Below are 27,496 nucleotides of genomic sequence, written 5' to 3'. Positions count from 1 at the left end.
GTAAACTGGAGTAATAGTAATAGGATGAAATTTAATAGTGAGAAGTGTAAGGTTATGCATTTAGGGATTAACAACAAGAATTTTAGTTATAAGCTGGGGACACATCAATTAGAAGTAACAGAGGAGGAGAAGGACCTTGGAGTATTGGTTGATCATAGGATGACTATGAGCTGCCAACGTGAGGCACTGGTGAGACCTCATCTGGAACAGTGTGTGCAGTTCTGGTCTCCCATATTTAAGGATGAATTCAAACTGGAACAGGTACAGAGAAGGGCTACTAAGATGATCTGAGGAATAGAAAACCTGTCTTATGAAAGGAGACTCAAGGAGCTTGGCTTGCTTAGCCTAACCAAAAGAAGGCTGAGGGGAGATAGGATTGCTCTTGATAAATATAACAGAGGGATAAATACTGGAGAGGGAGAGGAATTATTTAAGCTCAGTACCAATGTGGACACAAGAACAAATGGATATAAACTGGCCATCGGGAAGTTTAGACTTGAAATTAGACTAAGGTTTCTAACCATCAGAGAAGTGAAGTTCTGGAACAGCCTTCCAAGGGAAGCAGTGGGGGCAAAAGACCAATCTGGCTTCAAGATTAAACTCGATAAGTTTATGGAGGAGATGGTATGATGGGATAACATGATTTTGGCAATTGATCTTTAACTATTCATGGTAAATAGGCCCAATGGCCTGCGTTGGGATGTTAGATGGGGTGGGATCTGAGTTACTACAGAGAATTCTTTCCTGGAAATCTGGCTGGTGAATCTTGCCCACATGCTCAGGGTTCAGCTGATTGCCATATTTGGGGTTGGGAAGGCATTTTCCTCCAGGGCAGATTGGAAGAGGCCCTGGGGGTTTTTTAACCTTCCTCTGAAGCATGGAGCACAGGTCACTTGCTGTAGGATTCTCTGCACCTTAAAGTCTTTAAACCATGATTTGAGGACTTCAATAGCTCAGACATAGGTGAGAAGTTTATTGCAGGAGTGGGTGGGTGAGATTCTGTGGGCTGTTTTGTGCAGGAGGTCAGACTAGATGATCATAATGGTCCCTTCTGACCTTAATATCTATGAATCTATGAAACTGCACTAGCATTTACTCTGCAATGAGCCCCCTGCTCTTCTTCCATCCTGTCTCACCTCCCTGGAGAAAATTCCTATTCTTCTATTTTTTTTATTTGAGATCTCACATGAAATCATAACAATCCCCTCTGCAGTTGCAATCCTCTCAGCCCTGCACACTGATCCTTCTACAGCTTTCTACCCTCTTCTGGATATTAAGACATTCTCAAACACCAGTCTTTCAATAAATAAAAGTCTCATCTTGTCTGCCACACACTCATCCACTGTTGTGTGCCACAGTAATAACCAGATACCTACTGTGTCTGATACCTTCCCCAACTTCCTCAGAAGTCCTGCCATATCACCACCACTGTTCCCTCTAAGCTGTGCACGTGTGCACATAGATCCTAAACTCTGCATACACAGCAAAACACTGCACGCACAAAAATTTGCGCACAAGACTTGTGCACACGGCCTGTCAAAAATTAGAGGGAACACTGATCACCTCAGAAAGAAGTGCAAAGGGAATTTTTGCATTCACTTGCTGTTTTCCCCTTAAAGACTTTGCTGAGAAGAGAATGAGACAAGATCTTTGTTCCCCACCTACCCAGAAAAACCTTCCCACTTGTAACTTTTAGTCCCGAGTCTGTCCTCCTACATGTGCTTTACAATCTCAGAACCCTGGTGCACTCATCCTCCTGACCTACATATACTATAAACCATGACAGCTTTCTTGACTGCTGTCAGTTAGTCCCAATCCCACAAACCTTGCTCTTGGTTTCACATATGCCATCTAACCATTCCTTTTGGTGATGGCAAGGGACTCTCCTAATGTTGTCCAGTGCCATCTTTGCCCCTCCCCACCCCACCCCCTCAATCTATTCCAACCGATCTGCTCACAGCATGTTTTAATTCAACCTTTGGTGCTGCTTCTGTGAAAATTCTATCTAATTCTATATATGATCCAACATTTCAGCCCTCTCCTGACTGGTCTCCTTCAATCTCATCAGATCCTTCATTCACTCACTTCCCCCAGCTCCAAACATTCAAAACTTGCCTTAAAACCTGAAGTAGCAAGAAGAGTAATGAAAACTTCATTATCCCACCCAACTTACCGCCTCATTTCATATCTGCCCATGTTGTCAGGAAAACATCAACTTGACCTATAACTCTTAGCTTTCCATTCCTGAGAAATGTAAAGGCAAGAAAGTTACTTAATCCTTATTTATGCCTTCATGGCATTTTCATCTGTACTGGTGAAACTCTGTCCCTAAACTGCAACTTTCTAAGATGTAGTATGTTCCTTTATACATTTGATAAAGTAGTGCCTCAAGTTTGTGAAAAGTGTGTTGTGCTAGTCAGCAGAATAGTTCTGCATCTTCTATCCTGAGAACCCAGACCAGGTGTGTCTTATTTGCTCAAATTCAGGAGTATAAAGCAAGCATCTCCTGCAGAGCTTGTCTTCATTGCAACAGCTAGCTTGAGTTACTCCACTCAAGCTAGTCTAGCACAAGTAAGGCCCTGTCTACACTGGCAAGTTTCTGCACAGCAAAGCAGCTTTCTACGCTGTAACTCCTGAGGTGTACACTGCCAAGCCACTTTGTGCACAGAAACTACACAGCTGCAGTGCTCTTAAAAAAACACCCCGAGCAGCGTACAAGCTTTCTGTACTGGGGCTACAGCACTGCAGTGCCAGTGTAGACACCACAGCACTGTAATAGCCACAATTGACCTTCAGGAGGTGTCCCAATGCCTGTTTTCACGTCTCTGGTCATCCGTTTGAACTCTACTGCCCTGCCCTTAGGTGACCAACTGTGATCCCCTCCCATTCCTTTGGGAAATTTGAAAGTCCCCTTCCTGTTTGTTTGGTGACATAGGCAATGATCTTAGTGCATCTTTCCAGGTGGCCATGCCTGCTCCATGCACCAGGTGATCCCCTGCTTGGAGCAATGCTGAGCTGCTGAACCTCATGGTCATTTGGGGAGAGGAGGCTGTCCAGTCCCAGCTGTATCCAGCAGTAGGAATTATACATTCAAACATTTCTACAGACAGATTTCACAATGTACGATAGAAAGGGGCCATGACCGGGACACACTGCAGCGCAGGGTCAAAGTGAAGAAGCTGTGGAACACCTACTACAAGGCACGGGAGGCAAACCTCCACTCTGGTGCCATGCCCATGAGCTGCCGGTTCTACAAAGAGCTGGAAGCTATACTTGGTGGCAACCCCACCTCCACTGTGAAGGCCCCTGTGGCTACTTTGTGTGCCAACCGAGAGTGGACCGAGCCAGGAGGAGGAAATCTTGGACGAAGAGGGGGAAGGGGACCCAGAAGCAGAGGAGGACTCAGAGGCCAGAGACACATGCAGTGAGGAGCTCTTTTCTACACCAGAGGAGCCTAGCCAGTCACACAGTCAGAGCTTGGCGAGGCGCAAACAGGAGGCAGCGGCCCCTGGTAAGTGAATCTGATTTGGGGAAATCGCTGAAGCGAGTTGTTGGGGGCAGGAGAGTTGCATGAAGCAGGCTTGTCTCCCACCGCACGCCTAGTCTGAGCAGCGGAGCAGGCTGTTGATTGACTCCCTCACTTCATGGGAGCCTCCCTCAGAGATCGCCAGTAAACTCTCATACAGCTCCTGGGCAATCTGCTGCCGCAGGTTCCTCGGCAGAGCTGCTTTGTTTCTTGCCCCATTAACAGTAACTTTCCTGCACCAGTATGCCATCATGGAGGGGGAGGGACATGGGGACACCATTGCTGCACACAGGCGAGCTGTACAGGGGCCAGGACAGAAGCTGCAGGCTGGAAGAAGACCCTCCTTTGATTGGCTGCTCACCATCAACAGCAAGGTATCTTCCATAATGATCACATCCTGTGGAAAATGTGGGGACAGGAATGATTATCTGCCGCCCCCTCCACCCCCAAGTGCTGGCTCTCCCCAAGAACCATGTGCCCAGTGTGCAGCAGGGTCCAGGAAGAGTGATTTACTGTGCCCCTGGGGCTACTCACCATTTGGGGGTCTTGTAGCTCATGTGTGCTTGCCTGGGGTCAGCCAGTTAGTGACAGGTATGAGTACTGGCTGTGTTTTAAAGCACTGAATCAGTGTTGTCTGTGTTGCACACAATACTGCTTCTGTAAAATGTTGCATTTAAATTTCAGAGGTGACCTTGGAGCCCAGCCTCCCTCTTTGTTCTGTCAGCAACAGAACAGCGGTGCAGAATTAGAAAGCGGCCAAGAAGGACTCTCTCCTTGAGGTTATGATGCACTCTGCTGCTGAGAAACAGGAATCGAAGGAGTGGCAGAACAGCAAGAAGAGGGAACGAAGGAGAACATGGCACACCAGAAAGAAGCCCAGAAACAGCTCTTAAACATAACGGATTGCCAAGTGGACACACTCCAGGCGATACGAGCTCCTCAAACTGAGGAGCTCCATGCTTCCCCCCCTCCCCCCCAGCTGCTGTCACAAAACTTTCTCATGCACCCCACACTGTTATTAACCTCCTAGCTCCAGTCTCTACCCACAGCATTCCACTCCTCCCTCCTCACAGTCCAGCAGTGTGGACTTCCACTAACCACTGCACTCAACACCCAGCACTCTGCAGTTTGGCCCTGCTGAAATACAGCACCCGCTGCACTGTACTCCAAAGGAGGAAGTTGGGTCTATCCCTGGACATACACAAATCTGTAGCCATCTTAGGACCCATTCTCTGTCCCCTTCCCTGCTGATGATTTTTTTTGTTTGACTCTCTCCTCCAGTTGTCTTTTAATAAAAAGACTTGTGCTGGTTTGAAAGCACTGCAAAGCAACATATAATTATGTTAAGTCCCTTTTTGCATCATGTGCACCAATCACTTCCTAGCATTACAAGCACTGCACTCCCAAGCATAGCAACAAATATTAGTGGCTTTCAGCTTCAAATTGCTGCCTGAAGTCATCCCTGATCATTATGGCTCTGCGCTGTGCCCCTCTAATAGCCCTGGTCGCTAGCTGTTCAAACTCAGCCTCCTGGTGCTAAGCCTCTGTAGTCTAGCCCTGAGCAAAGCTTTCACCCTTCCCTTCACAAATATTATTGAGGTTACAGCATGCGGCTATAAGCATAGCAATATTGTCATCAGCAAGGTCCAGCTTCCCATATAGGCATCGCCAACGGGCTTTTAAATGGCCAAAAGCACATTCAGTCATTCTGCACTTGCTGAGCCTGTTGCTGAACCACTCCTTGCTGCTGTCAAGTTGCCCTGTGTATGGCTTCATAAGCCATGGCATTAAGAGGTAGGCAGGGCCTCCCAGGATCACAATGGGCATTTTGACTTCCCATGGTGATCTTCTGGTCCAGGAAGAAAGTCCCTGCTTGCAGCTTCTTGAACAGGCCAGTGTTCCAAAAGATGTGTGCATTATGCACCTTCCTGGACCAGCCTGCATTGATATCTGTGAAATGCCCCTGGTGATCCACAAGCGCCTGGAGAACCATTGAGAAATACCCCTTGTGATTAATGTACTCTGGGGTTAGGTGGTCTGGTGCCAGAATCAGAATGTGCATGCCATCTATTGCCCCTTGGCAGTTAGGGAAGCCCATCTGTGCAAAGCCATCCACAATATCACACATATTGCCCAGAGTCAGTCTTTTGGAGCAGGATGCAATTAATGGCCCTGCACACTTCATCAACAAGACTCCAACAGTCAACTTTCCCACTCCGAACTGGCTAGCGACCGATCAGTATCAGTCTGGAGTAGCCAGCTTCCACAGTGCAATTGTCACGTGCTTCTCCAGTGACACGGCAGCTTTCATTCTTGTGTCTTTGCGCTACAGGGCTGGGGCTAGCTCATCACACAGTCCCATGAATGTGGATTTCCTCATGTGAAAGTTCTGCAGCCACTGCTTATCATCCCAAACATGCATCACAATGTGATCCCACCATTCTGTGCTTGTTTCCCAAGCCCAAAAGTGGCGTTCCACTGTGGTCAGCACCACTGAATACCACAAGCAATCTAGTGTCATAGCTACTATGTGTGGCAAGATCAATGTTAAACTACAAAGGCAAGAGGAGTGTAAGAAATAACTCCACTGCCACTCATGACATGTTGACCAGTATGCTCTTGCTCTGACCAACAGTTCGGGATCCATTCCTGCTGTCTGAAAGAGGCAGGGTGTGCTGTACACAAACCTTTGTAAAGACAAAAGCACAGGGACTGCTGGGATGCAAAGCAATGCATCATGGGGCATTGGGACAGCACCGAGGATGCCCCACAACCCACCCCCCACCTTCCACAAGTCTTAGCAGCAAAAGACACAAAGGTGCTCTGTGGGATAGCTGCCCAGAGTCCACCACTCTGAATACCGCTGCAAGTGTGAACACGCTATTGTGCGGGTAGCTGTCAGTGTGAACACACAACAGCGGTTTCCCTTCTGTGCTCCAAGTGGTGCTGTAACTGCTGGTGCTGTAATTTAGCCACTGTAGACATGCCCTAAGTATCACCATGCTGCAAAACAGGAGCTACACTGAGCGACTGAACTCAGAGTAATTGGATTAGAATTTGATGAGTTGTAACTCAACTGCTGCATCCCCAGTGCATTACAAGCTCCAGAATCAGCAAGAGACATGCTTCAACCTACACCCTCTGACCAGCCAGCTAGCTCAAGCTGAAAGAACCACTTAAGTGGAGCTTCAAATGTTTATGTGGAGGATGGAAATCAGGTTAGGGGCAAAACTCAAATTATAGCTTGAGCTAATAATGCTGTAAAGATAGTTTCCTCACTTAACAGGGCTTAACAGGTAAGGATAAACTCTAGAAAAAGCCAAAGTATAGGCCAAGGTTTCTATTATCAGAAAAACCCTGAAGAAGGGGATAGTATCAGGATGTGTACACTATCGCATTAACAGGATGAGAGCTCCACCTACTTACCGTGTGGTTCTGGTCTGAAGAGTTAGTATTTAGAAGTATCTTTTTACCCAGCAGACCTACTTCCTGTTGATATCAGATTATATACCATTACTTTAACAAGAGATTTCGCTATGCTACTGCTGTCAGCCCTACAGAAACACTGCTCTTGGACAGTGACTGAGATTCTCTTCCAGCTTGCACATGGGCAGCATTGATAAGTTCCTTTCGTAGGACCCTGTTTTTCATTATTCACTTTATTCTACCTGTGCAATCCCACTGAACGGCTTACAGTTGCATGGCTATAATGGAGGGAAGAACTTCATCTGGAGAATATTTCTGGTGATGCTGCACAAGCCAAAATGAACACAGCTTCACATTCAGGTCTTACACTGTTTCTGCAAGGCTGGCAGTTGAAAAACAAATTTCTACTTGCAAATTGCAGTAAGGCTCCTCTGTACAATCAATGCAAAAATACATGGTTTCTAATAGGACTGTATCCCTTTAAGTTTTCTCCTAGCAGGCTGCAGCTGAATCTTCAAAAGTAAGGATGGTGCTGAACTAGAGTTTTCTATCTTGCAATAGTTTTTTAAAAAGACACAGACACCACTAGTTGCCAGTTATTTCCATTAGCCTAGAAGCTTGAATGGAAGACAGCCTGCGACACCAGATGAAAAAAGCCAGGCAATATATTAACCAAGCATCGAGGAGACTCCACAGACCAGCATTTAGAGGATGGGGATGCAGGAGAAGTATACCTAGAGAAAGGGGAGTGAGAATTAAGAAAAGATTAATGAAAACATTCCAGACCTTGAGATTCCAGTGAAATAAACCTACAAAGTGTTGTTGCAATCCAGGTAATCAATTCACTTCTAATCACTCCTAAGGCAAGTTAACCTCACAGAAAACTACTTCAATAGGAGAAAAAGCAGACTAGGGACGTGAGAAAAAGATTAAGTCTGGAGAAGTCAGACAACATTCATGCACAACATTCTGCTGAAGTAAGGGTAACATGGAGGTCTTTCTGTAAACAAAGAGATGGAGTAGCATGTACTGTGTGAACTGAGAGAGTCCTGGCTATACCCAAGACCAAGTACCATCAGTATGCAGTGAGCAGGTGAAAAAAGCAAATGGCTGAGACACAGGGAAGTGAACTGAGGGAAAGCCATGGAAACACTGGATATTCAAACTGCTATATCCAACTAGAACAGGCAGCCACCACCATGTATGAACTCCTATAGTAGATCTACAGACTCACTGCAGCTAGAAACAGGCTGTAAAGGGCACCCAGAAACTTCAGACATTAAACTCTACTTTTCAACTAATTCTTTCCACAGAATTAGTGACCCCAAAGAGAATCCGAACGCTTCTGAATTAACAGTGGAATTTATGAGAAAGTGAAACCATTTTTGGGACACTTGCTGCATTTCAGAAAGACAGTTTAGAGCTTTAGCTTTGAGTGAAGCTTCGCAGAGAATACATTTCTCAACTTATTGTTGGACATTTCCTCCAAAGCTTTATTGCTGTAATAAGATACTCCGTCAACGTGTAAGAGAACTACTTTGCATTAAATTAAGTCTAATGTTCTGAGGGGAAAAAAAATCACTGTCCTTCAATAAGTAATGTGATTACCTGATGTAAAATAGAATTGTCAATAAACCATGGCTCAAGGAGATGTCTCAAATAATGAAGGCAAAACCATCTTTCAAATTCATGATAGTATTTCAATAAGGACATTCTAATTTTACTTGAGATGATATTTCTATAACTATTTTCAGTTGCTTGGAGCTGAAACTTTTCTGGATTAAGAAAAAACTAGTGTGCATTTGTTTTGGGTTGTTTAAAATCAGTTCAGCTGATTAGATTATCCAACTATGTGGAGGAAAACTGTAATAAGGGTTGGAACAGAGAGTGAAGGAGGAAGAATTACACAGAAAGATGTACTGAATACTATGAAGCAGTAACCTTTTTGCATGATAAAATGTAATCCTTATGTTCACAGGGTAGATAGCCCTTAGTTTAAGTATCTATAGTATTCAAAGCACTGAAATTGTTACTTTTGTATTATTGCATTTGGGGCTTTAATTTTTATAAATAAAGAAGGATTTTCGGTTGAAGATAGAACTTTAAATGGTTTGGTTTTTTTAAACTTCTAAGTTGATACATATGAAGACCTCAGTGATGAATGGATATTGTGCCTTGTTTGAAGAAGTGTTTGGGGTTTTTTAAAGCTAGATTAATATATCTGAAAACTGTTCTGCATATATGCAAGAGATTACTTTCCTTGCCTATTTAGGCAAGCAGGGAAGTCGGATACTCGAACTTCTGCAGTTATCCCTGGAGATCTTTAAGAAATTTACACAACCTGTTCTCACCCTTTGTCTATCTTCATCTCTTTTAAAATCGTATTCTATTTGAGACAGGATTTGTCTGTTTAGAGTATATATCTTTATAAAAAGTTTGGACCTATTATCCTCTGACCCTTACCCAATGACTTTTTACCACCCTCTTTCAGTTTATTATTTTGGGAAGACACTAGGCATCAGGACCTCAGCTGTGTAAGTTGTCAGAGACAAACTGACATCAGAAGCGGAGGATCTGCCCCTGGGAATGTGATGAGTCCCTCTCATTCTCCTCCACTCCTCAATGGTGACATTTATGCTTAAAATAAGAGTTGAGTTTCTTTAATACTAATGGATAGGTCCCTACCACATTTGAAGTCCATTCTGGTCAATTTCACGGTGATAGGCTTTTTAAAATAGTAAATTTCATTATTTCAGCTATCTGAAATTTCATAATTTGCAATTGTAGGGTCCTGACCCAAAAAGGAGTTGGATGGGAGGGGGGATTACAAGATTATTTTAGTGTGGGGTTGCAGTACTGCTACCCTTACTTATGCGCTGCTGCTGGCAGGGCACTGCCTTCAGAGCTGGGCACCTGGCCAACAGCCGCTGCTCTCCAGCTGCCCAACTCTGCAGGCAGCGCAGAAGTAAGGATTGCAATCCACAACCCCCCTAAAATAATCTTGTGATCCCTGCAACCCCCTTTTGAGTTAGGACCCCCAATTTGAGAAATGCTGGTCTCCCCCCATGAAATCTGCATAGTACAGGGAAAAGCACACAAAAGACCAGATTTCATGTGGGGAGACCAGATTTTACAGGCCATGATGTGTTTTTCATGGCTGTGAATTTGGTAGGGTCCTACTAATGGATTAGGGATCTCATTCCAGCTCTCTCAGGCTTCAGCCCCAATAGTCTGCTCCTCATAAGGGTTGGCTTGAGGCATTTTAAAGTTAACAGAGAGAGAAGAGAAAGAGGTGTACTTGCAGACTGCAATGGAAAGAAGCAAACCTAAACGTGCTAGTGCCAAGATAGAAACACATTGTCTACCAACATCAGCACCTTCACTCAGAAAGACTACGCCAACGAAGTTGGATTGTGCCCTCTGCAATGATGGGTTCTGAATACACAAGGAAGTAAACACATGGCCCTTACTCTAGTAAAGACTATATTTAGCTCTTCTCCCAGGTGGATTATTACTACTGGCCTCTGCTATCTCACCCAACATGCAATATCCCTACTAAGCAGGGTGGACAATAGCTATTGAAGAGTAACTTGCTGCCTTGCAAATAAATTCATATTCTTAATCTGCACAATGCAGTTAAATTTGGGCCCATTGTAGTGAGACTATAATCCATATATTTTGCTCAAAGACATCTAGTTGAGAGTCAAAGGTATTTAAACTGGTCTGCCTACTTCAAGACATTACCAGCTGCTGTTTTAATCAGTGAGCAGTTGGTTTCTATAACTGGGAAGCGTATCAAAGATGATGATTTGGGTTTAAATTTCATTTAGAAAAAAATCAACTCATGGGAGAAGAATCATGCTCCCCCATTCTAGTAGCTAAAATTGTAGGCCGACGACAATCTGGAAGGGAATGAGTACACTGTAAAACAAGCCACATCAACAGAATACATATGCATAGAAAAGAAAAGATGTTGACTGACTTGGCTACCTTTTGGTTCACATCAAGCTTACTAATTTTTATTCATTCTTGCTAGAATGCACTTATTTCATTAGTTATTATAGTTATGGTTGAGATGGCACTCATTCTATGCTTTTATTTTTAAGTGGTTTATGTAACGAAAATATGAAAAAGGTCAGTCCCCAAAATGCTTGTTCTCAGCCCAGAAGTAAATTTTATTTGAAAGACTGAAAATCTGCTCACTTAAAGTTTATACATATTCAGATAAATGCAAGTGCATTTCCAATGACAAACTCTTCTTAAAGATTCTTTTTTAAAAACAGGAAAATTAAATATGCTAACATTGCATTAGAGTTAAAATGGCAAAACCATCCAAAATTCAAAGTTTAGAGGCTCTGGAAACCATCTCCCAGCCACATTGCATATATGCATTAAGCTTCACACTACACATGGGAATATTTATACAACACCATAAGTGTACATGACAAACTTTACAAAACAAGACCATAATTCCTGTTCCAAAGATTTTATAATCTAACTCAGACAAAAGGCACAAAGCAACAGTTCAGGTACAGGACAGTGTGAAGCCACCACTGGTGAGGAAGGCACCAGGTAAAGAGGAATGGGTATTACATACTCCCTGCCCTTGGCTCTGCAATGAATGATTTACAATGTAAAAATAAGACAGACTGCTGCTTCCTATACATTTGTATAGTGCCTAGCACAGTGCAAGTACAGCTAGAAACAGATACCTATAATAATGGAAGGATCTGAAGGAAGACAAAAGGCACTTGGACAAGTAGTGATTTTTCTAAGGCATACATGCAACTGCGGTATGAAGAGTAGGAGGTGGCACAAAAGAAGGCATGAAGCTCAGAGTGGGAGTAGGAGGCAGAGAGAATAAAAAGGAAGGAGGTAGAAAGGAGAGTGGGAGGAATAAGCAAAATGTGAGCAGGAAGGAGTATTTAGTTTCTTGTGCTTTTACCAGATCAAATAAGAAATGGAAAGTATTGCATATGTGCAAGGGGGCCTGAGTAATAGTTGCTGTGGAAACCATAAGTTTGAATCCTGTTGCTAAAAATCTAGTAGTTCTGTCAATCTAGTTATTTATACCATGCTCATCACTGTAGCAGGAACACCTAGTTCTCGAATAATTGATAGTGTAGTGTATCTTATCAATTAGTGAATACTGCAATGAATAGCTGTTAAATCCAGTATCAAGCAGTTTTTAACTTCCGAAAGTAGTGATCTCTTGGACCAGATATCACGTAAGGTAATGAGGGATTATTCTGCATTACTGAATGGTTATGCCACATAGCCACAACAAAGGATTCTGAACACATCAGAAAAAGTTGTGTGTCTCCCTCTTCTAAAAACGGACCCTAGAGCTAGGTCATTCAATAGATTAATCAGGATTTACAGAAATCCATTCTAACAGATTAATCAGTGAACCCTAAATGACTTCTTAAAGAGGCAGTTTGTCAGCTTATTTTAACCCAAAACATAGTCAGCATTGTTTGAATAAAAAACTACGAGTCTGGTGGCACTTTAAAGATTAACATAATCTCCATGCTTCTGAAGAAGTGGGTTTTACCCAAAAAAGCTTATGCCCAAATAAATCTGTGAATCTTTAAGATGCCACTGGACTCCTCGTTTTTGTGGATACAGTCTAACACGGCTACCCCTCTGATAATTGTTAGAATACACAGAGCCAAATTCTGAAGCCCCTAGTCATTACTCAGGTCATATTTTCATGAAAGCTAAGGTGAGTTTTACCTTTGTAATGGCTGAGTAAGGAAACCAGAATATGGCTATTAATGATACAAAGACATCAGTCAAGATCATTAATACAAAACCAGGGCAACAAAAGGCCACGAGAGTAAGAAGTTATGCTGTTGGAGAAGGCATTAAACCCCATGACCACAGATGCCTAATTCAGTAGAATTCCCTACCCTAACTTGTCCCTGAACTCTCCTTGAGCTATGCTGCCTACAAGGATTCCTACAACCTTAACAGGACTAGAGTAGCGCGTGTGTGTGTCCGTCCTCATAACAGAGAGACAAGTCCTGTATATGAAATTCCTCCTCTTCTGTACACAACTGGTGTTAAATCCTTGCTTTCCTCACAATTTACAGAGAAAGGTCCTCCTACCCAAAAAGTGCTGTAGTGGCCTTGCTCCTAGCAATGTAGAACATCATTCTTGAGAAACACATTTAGTCATTCCAATTATTTAGTAGTTCCCAAGGCCCTCACCAAGATGAGGACCCCATTATACTAGGCACAGTACAAACACATAGCAAGAGATGATCCCTGCAGGCAGGACAGACTTTACAATCTAAGTAGACAAAAAACTATCCACTAGATTACACTGCCTCCTTATGAGCCCAACTGCCATATGTAATAGGATAAGAAGAGCAATCTAGTTGAATAAACTGACTCCATCTAGGGCAGAGGTTCGGTACCCCTCAGAGGGTTGTGACGTTTCTACATGGGGGGTCACGAGCTGTCAGCCTCCACCTTAAACCCCGCTTTGTATCCAACATTTATAATGGTGTTAAATATATATTAAAAAGTGTTTTTAATTTATAAGGGGGGTCCGCACTCAGAGGTTTGCTATTTGAGGGGGTCACCAGTACAAAAGTTTGACAACTACTGCTCTAGGGAGAGGGCAGACTAGGGTTTTACATAGACACTAACAAGGAGCAAATACTCAGAACAGGGACTCCTCCTCCTCCTATTTAGCCAGAAACCAGCTTTCTGGGGGATAGGGCCTGTAAAGTTAAGATGAAACTAAGCCTCATTCGATAAATTATATCATGCTGTTGAAGTGCCACTGAAATTGGCAGAAGCTTTTCAATAATACAGGAAGAAAAATAGGTGCTCTTATCACAAGTTAGGCACCAGAAGTAATCACTCAACAGATCGAGTTTTTCCTAATTTTAAATTTACAGTTTTTGGTATTATGGATGTAAAGAACTGCTTGACAACTATTAAATATGCATTTTCCAATTTGGCTGGTGAAGATGAAAACTACTATAGAACTAGAAATATTAGTGGGAAGGGGCTTCTAAACTAAAGAAAAGTCAACTCTTCTCTAAAAGTTTTCATTCCTGAATTCTTTGTGACCTTATGCAAAACACTGCACTTCAGTTGCTCAGAGAAATTAAGGACCCTCTTGTGCAATCTCAAGATTATACTTATGCGAGCAGTTCCATTTAAGGCTGAGATTATGTGCATAAGTAAGTGCTAACTAATTTAATGGCTGAGCAAGCAGACCGTAAAAGTCATTTTCACTTATTTAGATCCTGATCTGGCAAAGACTTACACACATGCTTAGGTTTACACAGAGTGAATAGTCCCATTGACCTCAATGGAGTACTCACCATGTTTAAATTTAAGCACATTCTTAAGTGTCTGCAGCATCGGGGCCTTAATGTTGAAATATAGTTTTTTTGTTTGGTTTTTTGTTGTTTTTTTTTTTTTTTTTTTTTTTTTACACAAAAAAATAAAAAGATAAATTAGGAATAACTTTCCTAGAGCAAAACAAGTGAAGTTCAGCTTTTTTAGAACCTTGACTTTCCTAGATTTTAATTTTAAGGTGCCACAAGTACTCCTTTTCTTTTTGCGAATACAGACTAACACGGCTGTTCCTCTGAAACCTAGATTTTAATATAGTTTCTCTGATGCATTTTCTACATTCAGAGGTCTACTCCACCTTCCCCCTGCCCCCAAATCATGCACATGCATAATTCCATTTTACCACTACACATCCCTTAGAGTAATCCATTTACGGTCTCCCAAGTTTTTCATTAGAAACTAGATAAGCAAATACATCCATGTGCAGCAGCACACATTCTCTGTTCAATATCACTAAACAACTTGGTGTCAAAGTATACACTTTAACTGCAGTTTTAGCATTTCCATGTAGTAATCAGACAACGTACAGAATACTGAAGTTATGATTTTTACAATGTTTATTTTGTATGGGATTTTTCAAAGGTAAAGAGAGAAGGGGATTTAGACTGTATTCATTGACATATGACAAGTAAAAATCACAAAGGAAACCCACACAAATATGTTCACGCTTATATACAGGTCTCAAAGTAGTGCTATCCTACCTGACTGCATGGCTAGACAGACAATTTTTTTTAAAAAAAAAGCCTATAGCAAGACGACAAGTCTGACAGCTTTTTAAACAGTCATTTTGAAAGTTGGAATCCTGAAACTTGTGAGGGTGGCCTCTGGTACTACGATCCAGTGCAGACCCTGAAACAAGATGCTTTATTCTTCATGGTCCAAAATCTTTAAGATCAAGCTCACTGAAATACATATTTGCATACCTCTGCATCATCCGCTCTCAAAAGGGAGCTTAAGAAATTGACAACTAGTAAACAATCTCTTACCAACTGGTCAACCACTTTTGAGGACCGAGTTAAGGCGCTCTCACTATGAATGCTATTCACTGATTATGCCCACAGCTGAAGACTGTAAACAAAAGCAGGCCCCAGCGAGCGGGACAGGAGGACGGCGCCGGCAGCTTGCAGCAGCATAATGAATAAGTGGCATGGTGATTCGAGTGGTAAAGTCCTCCATAGGCATCCTAACGCACAATGCCCGGGGCGCGTACACCCCGCAGAACCACACACATAAAGGACGTATCCCGCCACACCAAACAGCCCCGAACAAATGTCGGCTTTGATCTTTGAGCAATTCGGATGTAAATGAGGGGAAGGGATTACGGGGTGGGGGGAGTAAAGCCATTTTCCCTTCTGCGCCGCTCACTCAGCTCCATCTGTGCCAGTCCCCCTCTGCGAACAAGGTATCCCCCGATCCCATTGTCACGGTGGCAAATATTTACCTGCCAGCTCCAGCCGTGCACAGGCACGATGCGGACAACCCCGCGGTTACGGGCAAGCCTCTCGCCCCGCAGTCCGCACCCCCTCCGAGCCCCGGGCTGGCGTCGCGGGAAGCGGCTCCGGGCTCGGCGATACACTGGAGCCGAGAACTCCCCCCTCCCGCGCCACGACCGAGCGCGCTCCCCTCCCGCTGCGGAGAGCGGGAGCAAACAGCCTCCCCTGCTGCATCCGACCCAGGCGTCCTCCAGCCTCCTCACTCGCCGCCGGGCCCCTTTCCCCGCACGCCCCGCCGCCGCCGCCGAGCCCAGCCCGGGGAAACGCACAATGCCCGGCACGGTGGCAGCCCGCTCCCGCCAGCGCTAGGACCCGGAGAGCGGCGGCGGGCAGCGGGGCAGGACAATACGGGCAGCTTCCCCCGTGCATCCCCGGCTCGCCCAGGTGCCCGGCGCCGGCCCCCCGACCTACCTGCCATGGCTCCGTCCTGCCGCCGGCCTGGCCCTGAGCCAGCTGCGAGGGGGAGGGGGCGCAGGAGAAGGGCGCGCAGGGTGAGAAGGAGCCTGAGCTGCTGCTGCGGCCGCCGCCGCCACTCACACCGCGTCCCTACCAATAGCCGCTGCTGCCATATTGTTACGGCAGGCGCTGCGAAGGGCGGGGCCAGCTGGCTCCTTGGATACCGAGCGCCATTGGCTGCCCCGCCGCTCAGTTTGAGCCAGGCGGGCCAATGGGGGGAGCCGGCGGCGAACAGCGGGGCGTTCGGAGTTGGAATGTTGGGTTGGGTGACAATAGCGCACGCGGCGCTCAGGTGGGGAGGAGGGGCGGGGCCCCTGGGAAGGGGGCAGGGGGCTCTACCGCCGACCACGTGCCGCGCGGCGTTCCGAACGCTGGGGGAACCCGTCACAAAAGCGGCCCCCCGGCCGGCAGGGCTGCGGAGCTGCCTGTCAATCTCACGTGCCCCCGCAGCCAGTCAAAGCCAAGGGAGGGGTAAGATGAAGTTCGCGCGCGCCACGCGGGGGGCCTGCGGGATTGGCTGCCTGCAGGGAGTTCTGCCCCGCCTTCTCGGCCCGTTGGGGCGGGCAGTAAACAGTCCCAGCCTGTAACACGTGGGCAGCTGCGGCAGCGCCGCCTGCAGGGGGCGCGCGCTTCGCCCCTGGGACAGGAGGGTGGCAGCCGGCGTCGCTCTGCGCTGGGCCCCCCAGCTCTGCCCCGGGCTCGCGCGCTGGCACCCTGCCAGGGAGAGCGACTCGGCGCCCAGCCCAGCCCAGCCCTTGGTACCACCGGGGCTCTGTGCCGGCGGTGGCCAGGAGACAAAGTAATATATTCCTCAGTCCCCCTCTCTTCCATCCTCCCGCTGTGTGCGGCCAGGGAGCCCATGGCTGTAGTGTGGGAGCAGCCTGAAGAGAATATTTCTGGGAACCTCTTGCTAAAAGCATCCGCAGCCTATTGGTAGGAATGACTAGACTCTAAACACTTATTTAACGTACCCCTTAAAATACATCACCTGCAACCAAAACTAAGCTTTTACCTAGGACAGCTGTTATTTGGTGTTCTAGTGGGGAACAGCCAGCCTGGCAAGGAGTTCAGTGTCACTCCTGCCTAGAAGCTCTGGGCACTATGGCAATAAAATTAAATTATAAGAACAATGTATCATTTATGGTGAAAACGAGAACATGACTGACATTTGCTTGCATGCCATGAGAAACTGGCAAATGCCTTTTTTCACTAAATTGAAAAACTTTAAGAAAAGGTTTTTCAGGGGTCTATGAAGGTTATTAATAATGGGAAAATATAGAAAACATACAAAATACACAACCAACATGCCTGTCAGAAGAAAGATGGTTTGGAAAGGATCCCTTTCTTCCCTGTGCACCAACCATGATATAAACAGACATCATTTGGATTTAATCTTGTTTGACTCTCAGTAAGAAACAGTTAAGACTGAGGCCTGGTCTATACTTAAAAGTTTTACTGGCACAGGTATGTCAGGAGTGTGATTTTTTTCCCCACCCCAGACCAACAGCTATGCTGACAAAAGCCCCAGCACAGACACAGACCAGCCAGGTCTACCTTAAAACATTAGGATGACCCAGCTATGTCACTCAGCTGCACCACTGTATGTATAGACATGGCTTTAGAAAGACTATCTTAAGCAATTTCAAGATATAGAACCATGTCTCCCTCCCGACCGCACTGCTCAATTCATTTGAAATCATCATATATAATTTAAACAAAATTAAGGGCCTGATCCTGCTGCTCATGCTCACATCTGTAATCATAGCAGTAAGATCATAAAGAAGAGTCTCGAGGTATTAGGGTCTGAAGAGCTACCAATAAATGAATGACACAAATGATCTCTAAATCCTATTTTCACATCTTTAAGACACTTTGGTCTTTTGCCCCCTCCTCCCCACCAGCTAGCACTTTAGTAAGTAATTCAATAATATTGAATAAAAATAAATTCAAATTTTAAAAATCATCCTGTTTGTTCTTAAAACCGTTACATGATAAACATTGAGAAATACCATAACATTTATGAATCTTGGAGGAAGAATGAGGAGCTAAATTAAGGTTGCAAGTTGTATGTTTAATACTTCATAGTAGTGGCATGCCTGGATGCATCAAAAGGGGTTGTGTGTATCATACTTTGTAACCATTAATTTAAGTTATATGTTTTATTGACATGTTGGATCAAATACACGTGGGCTTATTTTACTGGTTTTGCTACCCAGACTTTGACATCTAAATGGATAGTAATCAATGAAATGCCAATAAGCCCTCAGTAGTTAGGTTTGAAATCCACACTTCTTGCTCTGTTCACCCAGAGAAATGCATTGATGATGTAATGCTTCTGTCTCATGGTTTACTGGCTGAATGTGCTTCTGAAATGACCAGATCACACAACTCTGATTGGTCATGTAGCTAAAATTAGTTCTGTATGAAAGGAATTTTGTTGGGGTTATTTTTGGTTGGTTGACTAGTGGAAAAACAGAAGCCAGATTGCGTTATTCCAAGTATAACAGATAAACAAATGCCAAGGCATCTGCAATGGCTACTGTAGCAAAGTGAGACTCACCAGTGCAGCACCTCCTGCTGGTCATCCTGGGAATTAGCTCACATCCAGCTACAGAGCACCCTCTGCTGGACAGTGTCTCACCTGCCTCAGGCCCCATGTCCCTTCCAGGCCCCCGTGCCCCTTTACCTCAGGGTTCTGCCCCAGCAGTACTGCACCACACTCTGGGTCTCCCCTCCCAGAGGAACCCCCAACCCTCTACCCCTACCTTGCCTCAGTGGCTACTGCCAGTCACCATGTAGCCCCCACTCACTGGAGCAAACTGCAGTCTATCATGGTCACTCATCATTGGCAAGGAGGTTGGACCAGCTGCCTATGTCTAGGCTACACCTCTCAGCCCCAGGACCTGCATAGGCCATTGCCAGGCTAACGCTCCCCAACTCCTCTGGCCTTTCCCCAGCTCTGCCCTGCTCTATATACCCTTTTCTCCCCAGCACCTAGGTCCTTCTCCCTCTACAGCTAGAAATAGACTAGCCTAGCTCCTCCCTGAGCCCTTATAACAGGGCCAGGTGTGGCCTGATTGGGGCGTGGCCCCAGCTGTGGCTGCTTCCCCAATCAGCCTAGCCTTTTTTCTCAGAGCAGGGTAACAGCACTGCTACAGTTATCTGTACTCGTTGTGCGCAAAAATTATAAGGAAAAAGTGTACTGTGCACACAAAGCATGCTAGTTTCCCTCAGTTATCACATCTTGAAATTCTTTCCCAAACTTGGCATAGCAGATATTCTTCACTGAGGATGACATATATGCCAAGTTTCACTTTCTTAAAATTAATCTCTTTGAGTTACCCAAGCACAAATAGCAATCTGAATTATCTTTAGACACAATCCAATAATAATAATAAAAAGGGATTGAACTGATTTTCTGCAGTGACATCTCAACCATTGATTGTCTGCTGCTTTAATATTTTTTCAGCATAGTCAAACATTTTGATGGAAATTAAACCAATCCATTATCTGAATGTTAACTGGACAGCTTTTGTTTCATAAGAATTTGGGAGAACACCTAGCTGTAGACATTGGTCCAATTTGTACACTGTATGTTTTCATTAATTAATTATTGAGAGCTGGGTAGGGACATTTTAAAATCAGTCAATAAATTTTGTTTCTTAAAAGGAAGTGTTTTACAATAATAATTAAACTACATAAAGATATTTTAAAAATAAATGAAAATGAGAGTTCCCCTTTCAAACATCAAGATGGGCAATTCCAAATAAATTATTATTGTTGTTACTATTAATATTTTGAAATTTACCAAATAAAAATATTTACTTTAATATTTTAATAAATATTGTACACATATGTATATGAATATATTATTTTCTAAAACTCCATACCAATTAGGAGCATTCTATGTTTTAAAAAAATACAAAATCTCAAATACACTTTGACCAGTCAGTGTGCTGCTTTTTAATGAAATCAGAGCCTAAAACCTCATTTTTCTTCTTCAAGTCATTGATTAATGTCAGGTTTCTACATGACATTGTCACACTGTACGTTTGAAGTAAATGTTTCTTTTGGGGATCCCCTCATGGCATTGATTTTTAGGCAGAATTTCCTATTGATTTCAGTGGGGAATTCGTCTTAAAAATTGATAGAATGATAAGACCCTGGATTAGGAAAATTCAGTCAATCATGTGACCATTTCAAAACATTCATAAAAATTTAAGTAATTTTAAGTTAGCTCAAATTGAATCCTGTGTTCAGTAAAGCTTATTATTAGTTACACAATGTAAAACCAGGTCTTCAGAGTTCTGCCTGCTTATAAATTAATGGGCGATGTCTGTCCATCTATACATTTGATCATAACTGTAACCTTTATGCCTTTAAGGTCACACAAGCTTGCTTTTAGTTGTGTGACTAATAATACGTTTCACTTAGATTTGTGATTTCAGAAAATATCACATGGAAGGAAAATGAGGATTACAAGATGAAAGAGGATGACAATGGCCCAAGTTTACTATGGGACTGAGCTAGCAAAGACTGTGGGAGAAGGTCCCCAGCAACAGAAAAAGTTACGGTGGTTGAAAGCTCCATAATCTCCCCTTCCTGGCCAGGAAGGGCACATGGCCAGCACTGAGCGGTCTCCATTGACAGAACTTCTGTGGAGGCCACAGTGGAACTGACAGCTGCCCTCCCTCAGCAAAGCTACCAGGAGAGGTCAGTGGCTTAAATACTTTCTGCGCTCTTCCAGAGGTGATTCTACCTTGGGGAGCAAGGTGGGAGGGAATTTTACACAGTGTGTTTTAAACCAGTGGTTCTCAAACTGCGGGTCACAACCCAGTACTGGGTTGTGGAATATGAGGCACGGGTCGTGGCGGCTCTGGTCAGCACTGCTTACTGGGCCACTAAAAGTCCTGTCAGTGGTGCTGCATGGCTAAGGCAGGCTAGTCCCTACCATTTCTGACAATGCGCTGCGCCCTGGAAGCGGCCAGCAACAGGTCCGGCTCCTAAGTGTGTGTGGGGGGCCACGGGGCTCCGCACACTGCCCCCATCCCAAGCACTGGCTTCAAACTCCCACTGGCCAGGAACCAGCCAATGGGAGCTGGGGGGGCGGTGCCTGCGGGTGAGAGCTGTGCAGAGCCACTTGCACACCTCCGCCTTGGAGCTGGACCTGCTGCTGGCCACTTCCGGGGCACAGAGCGGTCCGTGGTGCCAGAACAGGCAGGAAGCCTGCCTTAGCACCCCCGCTGCACTGCTCACCAGGAGCCGCCCGAGGTAAGCCTGCGCCCCAATCCCCTGCCCCAGCCCTGAGCCCCCCCAAATCCAGAGCCCCTTCCTGTACCCCAAACCCCTCATCCCCAGCCCCACCCCAGAGCCTGCACCTCCAGCCCAGAGCCCTGACCCCTTCCCGCACCCCAACCCGCTGCCCCAGCCCAGAGCCCCCTTCCACACCGTGAACCCCTCATTCCTGGCCCCACCCCACAGCCCTCACCCCCGCACCCCAACCCTCTTCCCCAGCCTGGAGCCCCCCACCAAACCCGGAGCCCCTTCCTGCATCCCAAACCCCTTATCCCTGGCCCCACCCCAGAGCCTGCAACCCCAGCCCAGAGCCCTGACCCCCTTCCTCATCCCAACCCCCTGTCCCAGCCCTGAGCCCACCCCAAACCCGGAGCCCCCTCCTGCACCCCAGCCCCTCATTCCCGGCCGCACCCCAGAGTCTGCACCGCTAGCCCAGAGTCCTGACCCCCTCCCACATCCCAACCGCCTGCCCCAAACCCAGAGCCCCCTCCTGCACCCTGAAACTCATTCCCGGCCCAACCCTGCAGCCCTCACCCCTGCACCCCAACCCTCTGCCCCAGCCCTGAGCCCCTCCCATAACCCAAACCCCTCATCTCCAGCTCCTTTGGGTCTTGGGCATCAACAATTTTCTTCAACTGGATCGCCAGAAAAAAAGTTTGAAAACCACTGGTTTAAACTGCTCCAGTTTATGCTGGCTTCTCCTTTACAAGTGAGAATATTGACCCCTACCATGCACAAACAAAACAAAATGGCCCACAGACACTTTCACCAGCAATAGTTTGGGGAGGGGAAAAAACCCAGAGATTAATGTTTTAGTCATTTTAAAGAAGACAGGAGGAGGGCAATATAGGGCAGATGAATACTGGTTCTGACATGGAGCCACTACCCAGACTACCAGAATATGATATTAAATATATACACATCCAAAGAAGATCACTCAGCAGTAAACAAGATATAAGACAAAACCAAAGCAACAATTAGAATTTGGCAATCCCAAATGCCATGTGCACCCTGCCCTCCTTATCATTGTCTCGCTCTCCCACACACAGAGTCTGTCACACCACATTGCAGGTTCCTATATCATTTACTACCCATTATCACTCCTAGGGCCCTTTTGGAGATACCTGGAAGATAGAAATAGTAGAAAGAAAACACCTAACAGTGATAATGCACGTTTGATAATAGCTTGTAATACAATATATTAGCAAAAGAATCTAGTGCAGTTTAAAGTTGCATACAGAGACACGTCATGTCATACACTAGGGACATGATACCGCACGATTCTGCATATGACACTGGTGAGGCTAAGTCTTAAATACTGTGCACTGATCTCAGCACTTGAACCCAGAATGTTAGCTAATAGGAACGGATGCAGAGAACAACAACAAAAAGAATTAAAAGCCTGGAGGAGTTGACTTACTAGTAGAGCTAGTCAGGAAATGTTTTTTGTTCCTATGAAAAATTTCAACAGAAACAAAAAGGTTTCATTTTCGTCATCATTTTACTTCAAAGTTTTCAGGTTTTCTTCGAAAAAGTGAAAATTTCAGCTGCCAAAAACTTTCAGTTTAGGGTTTTCAGGGGTTTTTTTTATGAAAGCCCAAAAAATCTTGTTGAAAACAGTTTCCCACTGAAATTTCCATTTTGAGCATTTCTCTTTTCCATAGCAAAACATTTTGAATGAAAAGATATGACCAGCTCTGCTGATAAGGAAAGATTAGAACAGCTAAATATGTAATAGCACTCAGCACATACATGTCTTTAAAATATTAATTACTGCATAGTATGGTTAAATTACAGCTAAGGAGGGTGAGGTAAACTCTCAAATCATTAGAAGGATAGAGAACATCAAGAAAGGCCCGATCCTGCAAACATATTGAAGTCAGAATCAGGGCCAGTTCTAGAGGTGGGCTTGCAGGGTGGTCACCCTATGTGCCAATTTCCAGGGTGGCACCAAACTCTGCTTTTTTTTTCTTGGGGGCTTTTGGAGGTGTCTGAAAAAGTTTTCCACCCTGGCCGATAAAACATCTAGGGCCATTCTTGGCCAAGAGGATGGTGCAAAAGTGGCTACTGAAAATCTCGCTTTTGTACTCCATTGGGCTGGACCCTGGTAACAGCTGCTCTAACCAGAGTTTAGCTGCAAAGACTCAGTGGGCCAAAACTGCAACTGGAGATTTGTGTGGCAAATTGCTTCTTGGCCACACTCTCTTTATTTCAACCATACTTCCTCTCCCTTACACACACACACAAACACACCCACCTACCTGCTGACATAAGAGCTTCTGCACCACCATAGGACTCCCAATGACTTGGGATGATCTTTATAGGGCCAGTTAAACCAGTTTTACAACCAGATGGTATGTCTGAAAAAGTACTTGCACTGCACTTGACAATTTGACTCTACCTGTTCTGTGGTCCACAGGTATAACTAAGGCCATATCAATAATGCAGCTGCAGGACAGATGGGAGGGGTTTGTCACTGTAGTTAATCCACCTCTCTGAGAAGCAGTAGCTAGGTCAATGAAAGAATCTATCTACCCCAGGGTTTAGGTCAACCTAACTGTGCTGCTCAAGGCACAACATGATTCACTGGCTTGAGAGACGTAGCTAGGTTGATCTAATTTTAAAGTGTAGGCCAGGCCGAAGAGTAATGGGATATAATTGAGCAAAGACTACTAAGGGCAGTATCAAAAAGCCTAATTTTTTAATGTGGAGTAAGTAGTTTCATTGGGGAAAGCAGTTGTTAAGGGAAGCCAGCTTTTGAAAGTATGGAAATCTTTGGTGAGTGTGACAACCCAGTTGGAAAAATAGTCTTCCCCATCTCTAACAATTAAAATCCCACTGATTCCAAATCTTCAAAGCCTGTTTATTTCTGCCGCCTGAAAACCTAAAAATATAGTGCTGACAGACATGCTGGCTCTGGTCACAGTAGGAATAAAGCCTTCTAGAAGGCAGTAATACTGCTTCAGGTGCACAGGTAGCGGAAAATTGACATATCTGAACAGCTATATTTCAGCTCTCCATAGGTGTGAGAAACTTTACGTTTGAGGGTGGGAGTAAATGTCCCTGCAAATGACTGTCCTGCTTCCATTCTTACTGTAACAATATTAAGTTAGGCAATAAAAAGACGTAGTTTCAGGTATTACACCTGCCCTAGAGTCCTCCTACTAATTTTTGTGGGTTTAACATTCACATTTCCTTTCCCCCCCAATTTTTTCCTGTCCCCATTTCTGTATGAAGGACCCACAAAACAGATGGAACTGACTGGCTGTAGTGGAAATAATGAAATTGACTGCACAGAAGGTGCTGTCACGTGCAGAAAGTGAGTTGACAAAGAAATTGAGTGAAACATTTTCTCTAATGTTTTTCAGTTGTAGTCAACTTAAATGTTATTTGTTACAATAGTAAGTACAAATTTTTGTACAAAACTGTAATTTTTAAGTTGACTGCATCCCTTCAATTTTTCTACATAAAATTCTGAAGAAATTGATGTAGTTTCTCAAATCAAATACTTTTCACAGGCAACTCAGGTAACAATTTTTACTTAGTAACCATTTGAGACTAAAAGACATTAAAACATAATGCAAGGTGCTGAGTGCCCTCAACCTCTACTGATTTCATTGGGAATAGAAGGTATTCAGCACCTTATAGGCTCAAGCCCTGAGAGAAAGAATGGGCCAGTGCTAAGGATGCCAGCCTGAGACCTTGGGAATGGGTTGCAGTTCCCAGTTCTGCCACAAACATCCTGTGTATACCCTCAGGCAAGTCACATAGTCTCTCTCTGCCTTAGTCTCCAGCTATAAAATGGAGATAATAGCATCCTTCTGCATGGGGTGTTGTGAGAATAAACACACTACGGAGTGTGAGACACTCAGATACTAGAGTAGTGGGAGCTGTATAGGTATGTTAGATATATTCTTCAGTCAGATATGTGTGGTTACAGCTTTGTTTGAGCAGATATGATTGCAATAACTCATTTATACATATGTAGTAGGGCTGTCGATTAATCGCAGTTAATTCACGCGATTAATTCCAAAAAATTAATTGCAATTTAAAAAATTAATCACAATTAATTGCACTATTAAACAATAGAATACCAATTGAAAATTATTAAATATTTTGGGTGTTTTTCTACATTTTCAAATATATTCATTTCTATTAAACACAGAATACAAAATGTACAGTTCTCACTTTATATTGCTATTTTTATTACAAATATTTGCACTGTAAAAATGATAAACAAGAGAAATAGTATTTCTCCATGAACCTCATACAAGTACTGTAGTGCAATCTCTTTATCGTGAAAGTCTAACTTACAATTGTAAATTTTTTTTGTTACATAACTGCACTCAAAAACAAAACAATGTAAAACATTAGAGCCTACAAGTCCACTCAGTCCTACTTCTTGTTCAGCCAACCGCTAAGACAAACAAATTTGTTTACTTTTACGGGAAATACAGCTGCCTGCTTCTTATTTACAATGTCACCTGAAAGTGAGAACAGGCATTCACATGGGATTTTTGTAGCCATCTTTGCAAGGTGTTTACATGCCAGATATGCTAAACATTTGTATGCCCCATCATGCTTCGGCCACCATTACAGAGGACATGCTTCCATGCTGATGATGGTCGTAAAAAAAAAAAGAAGAAGAAGTATTAATTACATTTGTGACTGAACTCCTTTGGGGGAGAATTGTATGTCTACTGTTTTACCCGCGTTCTGCCATATATTTCATGTTATATGTCAGACTGTTTTGGCATGCTTGTATGTTTGTTGTACTGCGCACCTTCCTCCTGTACCTCTGTTCCACCTCCTCAATACTAATTTTTATTTTTGGCTCACAGTAATTGTGTGAATAAAAAAGTTTGTTTCCTTAAAAAAATTTTAAAAGGAAGCAGAACAAGGGAACAAACAGAAAATTCCACTTGCTCAACCCCATTTGCATGACATCAGGAAACTTATGCTCAGGTAATTTGCAAGAAGTAAACCGTCTTCCCATTAAGAAATCTACATGACCTTTCATTCAAGCTAGTTGGTGAACAGCTTATGAATTTGAAAAACCAAAGTCATTGTTGACATGTACAAAAATCAGAATCTTTTGATAGGTGTATGGGCCAGCCATAAGCAGCTGAATCAGAAAAAAAAAAAAAAAAAAGATTTTCAAAGCACAACCAGACAGATAAGAATTTATTGTGAGGACGCTAGATCAATGACTGTAAACACAAGAGATGATATTTGTTTAATGAGGCTAGTAAAAATAAAATCTGATGTACTTTCTTTTCAATCCCTCCTCTATCCATTTGTAAAATCTATTATTTATAGGTGTGGCATTTTGTTGTTTTCCCAAATGCATGCTTTGATATTCTTTTTCTGATAGAAGAAAAATCTAATATCCCTGAGCAGACCTCCAATAAACAAACAACCGCACCTCAGAGATAGAAGAGGGGAGGTCATTTCAGTAAGAAAATATGCTTCAAGTTTAACCAGGATGGTTGAAAAAATACCAAGAAAACAATTTTGGAAAACTAATTTTTAAATGTTAGCAGTGTCATTTGAAGGACATGATGTCCTATGCATATAGGGTCAAATTAAATCCTGTGGTTAACAACCCAGCATGAGGACTATGTATCACTTAAATCCCAACTAAGCCCTCAAAAATGGACTTAAGTGGGACTTGTCTTGTGCTGGTCCTTTGCACAAGCATGAATTTCGCCCACTCATATTAATTTTGCTGTCAATTCTGCCTGTGCCTTAAAAAAATAATTTTTCCCACAACCCCAAAGCTCATTGTCTTCCAGGCTTCTTATAATCCAGAAAAAAAATCTTTGAATTTTCTGCTTCTTAATTAAAAGGAACTCAGATTGGTTTCAAAACCATGAGAGCCATACATACAAGCTAGCTGCCCTTGCTGAATAGCCTGTAGCAG

At 43.9% G+C, this 27,496-nt stretch overlaps 1 protein-coding gene across 8 annotated transcripts in view; it reads right to left on the bottom strand.

Moving 5' to 3' along the window:
• The window catches only part of TIAM1 (TIAM Rac1 associated GEF 1), a 262,945-nt gene extending 246,598 nt beyond the window's left edge, over positions 1-16,347 (bottom strand). For 6 of the 8 annotated variants that reach the window (XR_012161161.2, XM_073362431.2, XM_073362486.2 and 3 more), the window contains exon 1: positions 16,234-16,347. The gene's annotated coding sequence lies outside the window, so the exon portion shown is untranslated. Of the gene's footprint in view, positions 1-6,952; positions 7,526-15,770; positions 15,920-16,233 lie in introns of those variants that run through there. The other 2 variants (XM_073362449.2, XM_073362439.2) reach the window with 2 other exon arrangements.
• Between the last annotated feature and the right edge of the window lie 11,149 nt (positions 16,348-27,496).

This window comes from Lepidochelys kempii, chromosome 1, assembly GCF_965140285.1.
Source record: "Lepidochelys kempii isolate rLepKem1 chromosome 1, rLepKem1.hap1, whole genome shotgun sequence".
Classification (NCBI taxonomy): domain Eukaryota; kingdom Metazoa; phylum Chordata; order Testudines; family Cheloniidae; genus Lepidochelys; species Lepidochelys kempii.
Note: the sequence above shows the minus strand (reverse complement) of the source record. Positions and strands in the feature narration are given on the sequence as shown.